The 8,689-nt window shown below is 50.7% G+C and overlaps 1 long non-coding RNA gene across 1 annotated transcript in view; it reads right to left on the bottom strand.

Moving 5' to 3' along the window:
• Positions 1-1,948: 1,948 nt before the first annotated feature.
• Positions 1,949-8,689, bottom strand: part of LOC144457450 (uncharacterized) — a 34,845-nt gene continuing 28,104 nt past the window's right edge. Inside the window, exon 6 of the long non-coding RNA XR_013486757.1 lies at positions 1,949-2,230. This is a non-coding gene — a long non-coding RNA (uncharacterized LOC144457450). The remainder of the gene's footprint in view (positions 2,231-8,689) is intronic.

Genomic DNA, 8,689 nt, shown 5'->3' with positions numbered 1-8,689 from the left:
AATCAACATTTACTAAGCACCTACTATGTGCCAGGGACAGGTGCTAAGTGCTGGGGATACAAAAAGACAGTCCCTATCCTCAGGGAGCTCACAATCTAATGGGGGAGAGGGAGACAACATACAAGGCTGTACGAAGCAACCTATATGCAGGATAAATAGGAAACGATGACCAGAGTGAAGGCCCTGGAACTCGGAGGGCTGGGGGATTTCTGTTGGGACCCAAAGGAAGCTGGGGAGCTCAGTGAGCAGAGCAGAGGAGGGGGAGTGGTCCAGGCCTGAGCCACAGTCAGAGAGAATGCTCAGAGCCGGAGAGGGAGGGGCTTGTTCATGGAGCAGCCGGAGGCCGGGCCACTGGATGGAAAAGGGTGCCGCGGGGGAGGAAGGTGGAAGGAGACTGGAAAAGGAGGAGGAGGCAGGTGAAGGGCTTTGAATGTTCTCCTGGAGACCACAAGGAGCCGTGGGAGTCTACTGAGAGAGGCAGGGATGATGCTCAGCACTGCATTTCAGGAAGCAGCTTCATGTTACTGAGGCACTGGGATGCAGTGGAGGTGTGCTAGCCAGAGGCAGAGGACCTGGGTTCAGATCTCAGGAGGGCAAGCTCAAAAGAACTTCAGGGGCATCAAGGGACTTGCCCAGGAGCATGCGGCTAGTCAGTGTCAGAGGCAGGGCTTGAACCCAGGGCTTCTTCCTTCCCAGTCCAGTCTCCATCCACTCTTCCACACTGCCCCCCAATTCTACTTCTGCCCCGACTGCCTGTGTGATCTGAAGCAGGACAACTCTGCCTTTTATTAAGCCCAGATAGTGCAGTCAAGAGACCCCAAACGCTCTGCTGGTACTGAGACAGAGGAGAGGAGCCTTGGTTCCAGGAGCCTCTGCCACCCTGTCTGCAGTGCGAGCCAAGGGTCGCTTTCTGAGGCTGCCGCCCTCTGGGCTGGGCTCCCCAATTTGTCCTGCTTCTTCCCACATCTCCCCCTAGGCAGCCCCCTGTCCTCTGAGAGCTCATTCTCTCCCAGCTCCTCCCCACCCTGTCTGCAGTTGACTCATAGCTGCCCTCAGCATGGTCCCCCATCTCCAGCTTTCTGCACCCCAGACTCCACTAGACACCTCCTGCAGGACTCCACGGTCACTTCCCATCAGCCTCCATTGGCCATTCCAGATGGACACCTCCCGCTGGACTCCACTGGCCACCTCCATGTAGACACAGTGAGTGACCTCCCTTCTGCTACCCCCATACCCCAACTGTCAGTGGCACTGCCTGGGGTCTCCAGGAGCTGGAGAAAGTGCTTCTTTCCCTTTCCTCTGAATCGTTTCTCCCTTCATCCCTGTCTTGGTCTTCCCTGGGGAGACTTGGAGACAATTGGGGCCTGCTGAGCTCCCTGACAAGAGAGTTAGTTAGAAGCCTGTGAGTGGCAGGGCCCTCTGGAAGCTATTCTGGGGAGGAGGGGCTGAAGGTTTGCCTCCTGAGCACTGGCTCAATGACCCAGGAGCTGCCCCTTAGGCGGTCACGTAAGGTCTGATCCCAGGCCTGAGTCACTCAAGGCCGCTCTGCTCTGCCCAGAGGCCCAGGACCCCCAAGGATGCTGCCCTGTCAGGACTACAAGGAGAGAAGAGGCACGGACTCTCCTCTGAGGGAGGGACCCCTGAGGCAGCTGCTCCCACCCTGACCCTCGCCAGTGCCCCCAGCAAGGGCACTCCAGCCTCCCCTGATGAGTAGTAGGAACTTCCAGAGGCAGCCAGAGCTTTCGTGGTCAGTTCTCTGTCCCTGGCACACAGCCTCCAGCCTCCTCTCTGCTATGTGTCCCCCCACCCCCACCCCAACTCCCATGACTCCTGGTTTTGTGCCCACCTGAACTCTTCCTACCCATCTAGATTACTTGGCAAACCAAAGCAGAAGGTTCAGAAAGGTCAGCCTGGTTATCTGTCTGCTTTTGAATGAGGCCCCTGGGAGTTTCTGCTTAGTCTGTTTAATTCAGGAATCCCCCTTAAGCCCATTCTCTGGGCCAGGCCCTGTGCTGGGCTCTGGAAGACAGAACTAGCCTGCCCCTGCCCAGAGGAGCTTACATTCTCCTGGGGGAAACACAAGTGTACAGATGATTGGCATTACCGGAGTCTCCAAGAGCTTCTCCTCCAAGGGGCTCCAGGCCTGCGCTCTGGGCTTGTCCCAGGTTCCATCTATGGGGGCAGCCGGGCTTCTTGACCTCTTCAGCTTGTTGTGAGATAGAGAGGGAGCCTGGAAAAGGGGATGGGAGGGAGGGCTTAGAGTCAGGAGGCAGGGGTTCCAATCCTACCTCAGACATTTTCGGGCCACGCATGTGTCTGGGCAAGTCACTCATGCTTTCTCAGCCTCTGCCTCTTCATCTGTAATAAGAGGGGGTTGGGCTGGACACCTCCCTAGGCCCTGCCAGCCCTAAAGCCATGAGCCTATTAATAAATGTGCCCTAGCTGAGAAGGAGGCAGAGGAGACTCGATGCTCTGAGAATATTTGATGAGAGAGAAAACACTTAGCAGTCTCACTCAGAAAAGGCTTCCTGCAGCAATCATCAAAACCGCTTGGTACTGGCTAAGAAATAGAGTGGTGGATCAGTGGAATAGGTTAAATATGCAAGTCACAGTAGTCAATTAATATAGTAATCTATTATTTGATAAACCCAAAGACCCCAGCTTCTGGGATAAGAACCCACTCTTTGAAAAAAACTGCTGGGAAAACTGGAAAAGAGTATGGCAAAAACTAGGCATAGACCAAAATCTCACACCATATACCAAAAACAAAATCAAAATGGGTTCATGATTTAGATATAAAGGCTGATACCATAAGCAAACAGGGAGAACAAGGAATAGTTTACCTATCAGATCTATGGAGAACAGAAGAATTCATGACCAAACAAGAGATAGAGAACATTATGAAAAGCAAAATGGATAATCTTGATTACATTAAATTGAAAAGTTTTTGCACAAACAAAACCAATGCAACAAAAATTAGAAGGAAGGTAGAAAATTGGGAAAGAATTTTTACAACCAGTCTCTCTGATAAGGCCTCATTTCTAAAATACATAGAGAATTAAACAAATTTATAAACAAAGCCATTCCCCAATTGATAAATGGTCAAAGGATATGAACAGACAGTTCTCAGATGAAGAAATTAAAGCCACCTATAGTCATATGAAAAAATGCTCTAAATCGTTATTGATTAGAGAAATGCAAATCAAAACAACTCTGAGGTACCACATCACACCTATCAGATTGGCCAACATGACAAAACAGGAAAATGATAAATGTTGGAGAAGATGTGGGAAAATTGGAACACTAATGCATTGTTGGTAGAGTTGTGAAATGATCCAACCATTTTGGAGAACAATTTGGAACTATATCCAAAGGGCTAAAAATGTGCATACCCTTTGACCAGCAATAGCACTTCTAGGCTATATCCCAAAGAGATCACAAATGGGAAAAGGACCCACATGTACAAAAATATTCATAGCAGCTCTTTTTGTGGTGGCAAAGAATTGGAAATTGAGAGGATGCCCATCAATTGAATGGCTGAACAAGTTGTGGCATATGAATGTGATGGAATACTATCGTGCTATTAGAAAAGATGAACAGGCTGACTTCAGAAAAACCTGGAAAGACTTGTATGGTCTGATGCTAAGTGAAGTGAATAGAACCGAGAGAACAGCCACGTTGTGGGACGACTAATATTGATAAATTTAACCTTTCTCGGCAATACAAGGATCTAAGACATCTCCAGAGGCCTCAAGATGGAAAATGCTATCCACATCCAAAGAAAGAACTATGAAAGTTGAATTGCTATTTTTTTTCTCTTCTGTTGAGTTTTGTTTTGTCTTTCTGATGGTTCCTCCCATTGGTTTTAATTTTTACTAATGGGAAAACATGTTTAATAGGAATGCAAATGTATAGCCTATATTAGATTGTGCATCATCTTGGGGAGGGTGGTGGGGAGGAAGGGGGAGAAAAATTTTAAATTCAAAAGCATATGGAAGTGATTATTGATAAATCAAAATAAATTAATAAAATAAAAAAAGGCTTCCTGGGCCAGTCTGGTAGGAAGAGAGGAATTCTGAAAAGCTGAGGTGAAGAAGGAGGGCATTCTAGGCTTATGGGAATGTGTGTGCAAGGGCCTGGAGGTGCAAGACAGAATGCCGTGTCTGGGGATGTGCCAGTAGGTCAGTGGCTGGAAGGTACGAGAAGCCTACAGAGAGAGGTGGGAGGCAAATGTTGAATGGCCTTACATACCAGGCCAGCTGAGGCATTTGCATTTGACCCAAGAGGCAATAGGGAGCCACCAAGGCTTCTTCAGTAACTGAGTGACGTGGTCAGATCTGGGCTTTAAGAAAGTCCTCTCAAAAAATAAAAAAATAAAGACATGTCCTCTTGGCAGCTGTTAGGAGGATGTATGGAGAGGAGAGGCTGGAGGCAGGGAGGCTCCTTAGGAGGCTCCTGCAACAGTGCATAGTGACGAGAGTGGACTAGGCAGGGTGGGAGGGAGAGGGGAGTGGAGAAGAGGTGACTGATGCGCTAGAGAAGCTGTAGAGGGAGAAGGATTCAATCTGGCACCTGCCTGGGTCTAGAACGTGGAGAAAAGCCCCCAGATCATCCAGGCTCAGCCCTACCGGCACAGCGGAAGAAGCCGGCTCTGTACTTGGCAAGCGTGTGGACTCTGGCTGAGGCTCCCAAGAAGCCTGTGGCTTCAGGGTCTATGAAGGCTTCCTCCTGGCCAGGGGAGGTGCTTTGGCCCTCCAGCTGGCCCAGGCCTCCCTCCCGCTCTGCAGGAATGCCAGGGTGAAAGGGAGCCTTTTCATGGCGGCTGCCTCCTTTTCTCTGCCATTGCCCAACAGAGCAGGCGAAACCAGAGCCTAACCCCATTTGCAGCCCAGAGAGAGGAAGCTTGTCAGTCTGCCTCAGGGCATCTTGCAGGGCCTGCTAATGGGCCACCCTGGGCAGCTGGCCACCGTGGTGCCCAGCCCGGTAACAAGGGCAGGTGACAGGCTTCAGAGGGAGAGCAGCGTGCTGGGGAGGACGACCGAGCATTCCCAGTGCCGATGTGTTTTGTTAAGAAACATGGCCTCAGTGAACTCTCTGCCAAAAGAGCTCTCATTAGTCTCCTGCTGAAGTGCCAGGGGAGAGGTCTCCAGGAAAGCCAGAAGGTAGGAACAAAGCGATCAAGACTGAGCCATCTCCATTTTCTTTTCTTTTTTTAAATTTTTTAAACACTTTTATTTAAAGTTTTGAGTTCCAAATCCTATTCCTCTCTCCCTTCCCCACTCCCTGGGACAGTAAGCAATCAGATATAGGCTATCCATGTACAATCATGTAAAACACTTCCATATACAAGACTTGAATAAAAGAAACAAATGAAAGAAGGAAAGTAAAAAATAGCCTGCCTCTGTCTGTCTTCAGTTAATATCAGTTCTTTCTCTGGAGGCGGATAGTACGTTCATCGTGAGTCCTTTGGGATTGTCTTGGATCATTGTATCCCTGAGAAGAGCTAAGTCATTCACAGTTGATCATTGTTACAATGTTGCTGTTACTGTGTACAACGTTCTCCTGGTTCTGCTCACTTCACTCAGCATCAGTTCATGTAAATCTTTCCAGGTTTTTCTGAAACCCTCCTGCTCGTCATTTCTTATAGCACAATAGTATTCCCTTACATTCGTATATGACACTTTATTCTGCCATTCCCTGATGGCTGGGCATCGCCTCAGTTTCCAATTCTTAGCCCCCACTAGAAGAGCTGCCATCAATGTGTTTGTATACATGGGTCCTTTTCCATTTTGGGGATGTCTTTCCATCTCCATTTTCTAGCCAATCGGCTTCTAACCATCTCTCCGAGCCATCAGCTATGAGCATTTGTTAAGCACCTACTATGTGCCAGGCACTGTCCTAAGTGTTGAGGATACAAAGTAAAGCAAAAATAAAACCATTTTTAAGTCCCTGCTCTCAAGGACCTCCCTGTCTAAAGGGGAAGACAGCCTGCAAACAAGTGCACACAATGAACCAAGAGCAGGATATAACCTACAGAGGGAAGGTGCCAGCATGAAGGGGTATCAGGAAAGGCTTCCTGGAGAAGGTGGGCTTTGAGGAAGCCAGGGAAGCTCTCCAGGAGGGGAGGATGAGGAGAGAGAGAGAGTTCCAGGCCTGGGAGACAGTCAGAAAAAATGTCCAAGTGAGGAGACGGGGGTCTTGCCTGAGGAACAACCAGGAGGCAGGGTCAAAGAGTCTGTTGAGGATGGGCTGAGGTCTAAGAAGGCTAGAAAGGGAGAAGGTTTAGAAAACAAACAGAAAGTGTGCACTGGGTTGGTGGCCCTGATGCTGGGTGCTCAGCCCAGCTGGCCAGCCATCTAGAATCAGCTACTCCACAAGGAAGCAGACAGCAAAAACTAAGGTCCCAGAAAAATGGAAATATTCAAAGCAATTCTCTCTGTAGTGGCGAAGAGCTGGAAATTGGGGGGACAGTGCCAGGTGCCTGAAGAAGAGCTGGAAAAAAAAAGATGGCATACAAATATCGTGGAAGATTATTGTTCAGCAAGAAGCACAGACACTAACCCAGAGGTCATGAAGATGGCAGCTATGTAAGGGAGAGCTGGTGAAGAGGAAGGTGAACCCTGGGCATGGAGGCCCTAGAGCAGCAGAGAGGTGGGGGACTACCAGGGCAGAAGAGGGCATACATTCTCCAAGTAGGTTTCTGTATCAGTTCTCAGACTCCATACTCAAGGCTCCTTCCTGGAGTTAATTGGAGAGACCATTTTCTTTCCGGCTCCTCGGATGTCATTGGTGACCATCTCCAGTCCAAGAGCCCAGGAAGGTCATGTTCCAAAGCCTTTTGGGATGGAAACTGGGAATGAGAATGAGGGGGAAGACCCTACATGATCTGATGCAGGACTGGATCGAGGGTAGGCCTGAGTCTGCAAGGGGCTCTTTGGATTTTCCATTACTGCAGCCCTCTTTGCCTGCTCAAGGCCCACCTATGGTGGGCATATGGCCTGGGGGGGGCTTCAGCATACCCGCTGGGCCAGTCTGTTGGGGCCTCTGCTCAGAGGACCCAGACAGGCTGCCCAGGGCCCTCTGCCTGCTTCTTCTGGCTGTCTGGCATTGTCTGCTTGTTTTATCTTCACTCTTGACTTCCAACAGCAGACCAGTCCGAAGGGTGGGGGAGGGGGTCTGACAAAGGGAGGCAGGGTAGATAGCTGTGGCCTGGACCTCCAGCTGGGCAGAGGCTGCTGGGGCACAGAGTGACTCAGACAGGGCGCCATTTCCTAATGGAGTCAAAGCAACTTTGGAATTTCCTGACAGGATGTCTAGCCACCTGTGGGGCAGCCAAGAGATGGAGAGCCAGAGGCAGGGGCAGTGGCTTTGGAGTCCAGAGACCTGGGTTCAGATCCTCCATTGGCCATTGTGACTTTGGGCAAGTCCCTGCCTTTTCCTGAGCTTCAGGTTTTTCCTCTATAAAATGAGGGGGAACTGGTTGACCCTGAGCCTGTGAAAGGAGCCCAAAAGGTCCCGGATGGCAAGAGAATTATCCTGGGATCACTTGTGCCTGGAGATCCAGATGTCCAAGTCATTAAGCTCCCCTCTGCCCTCAGGGATGCCCCCTGGACACCCCCACTGACCTTGGTCCAGCCCCCGGTCTTCAGAAAGCCTGGCCTGGCAGGCCACCCCTGACCAGCTGGGCAGCTGGAGGCCGGAGGGGCCATGGGGCAGCATGGGCCAACCTCAGGGATGAGGACTTCCTTGTTCTCTCCCCCCTGCCCTACTGGGAGACTGAATCTTTTATGTGTTTCCAGGCTCTAAAAATACGCCGGTGGTGGCGTCCCGAGCCAGCCTCCCTCTGCCCGGCTGCCACAGGTTCCTTCCATCGCCCTCTGCCAAGGCCGACCACTCTTGTTGGCTGGTCAGCAGGAAATAGGCGGGTCCCAGTTCTCTGTCTCCAGGCTCTGGGAGTGTTATTAAGACACCCAGACATAGGAGATGAGGAAGCTGGTCTCTGGCTGCGGAGTGAAGGATGTTTTTACCAGAAAATTTGGACACTGGAGTCAGGAGGATCCTAGTTCAAATCCAGCCTCAGACATATAACACTCACTAGCTGTGTGACCCCGGGCAAGTCACTTAACCCTGATTGCCTCACCAAAAAAAAAAAAAAAGATTTGAACAGTGCAAGGCAGCTCAGGGCTCTGGAGATGGCATTGACTGGGGTGAGTCAGAGGCTCTGGGTTCAAATCCCAGCTTTGGCCCCTTCTCCCTGGGTGAGCATGGGTAAAGCCCGGAACTCCCTGGGCCTGGCCCTAGAGGGCCTCTGAGCTCCCTCCCAGCTCTGGGGCCAGGAGCCCAAGCCCCAGAGGACTCCCCAGAAGCCCAGTGGGGTCTCTACTTGCCCAGTTACTGTCTCCCAGGGGCTGAAAACATTCACTTTTGGATGCAAATCCCAAATGTGCTTCCTTTCCTTCCGGCACATCCCACTGTCAGGGAACTGATATTTTGGCCCACAGGGGCAGCTAGGTGGGACAAGTAGAGAGATAGAATGCTGGGCTTGGAGGCAGGAAGCCCTGAATTCAAATCCAGACTCAGACACTTAACTAGCTATGTAACCCTGGACAAGACACTCGCCGCATTTCCTCATCTGTAAAATGGGGGTAATAACAGCATCGACCTCCCAGGGCTGTTTGTGAGGATCAGA

The sequence above is a fragment of the Phascolarctos cinereus genome, unplaced genomic scaffold, assembly GCF_003287225.1.
Source record: "Phascolarctos cinereus isolate Bilbo 61053 unplaced genomic scaffold, phaCin_HiC Scaffold_5;HRSCAF=322, whole genome shotgun sequence".
Classification (NCBI taxonomy): Eukaryota; Metazoa; Chordata; class Mammalia; order Diprotodontia; family Phascolarctidae; genus Phascolarctos; species Phascolarctos cinereus.
Note: the sequence above shows the minus strand (reverse complement) of the source record. Positions and strands in the feature narration are given on the sequence as shown.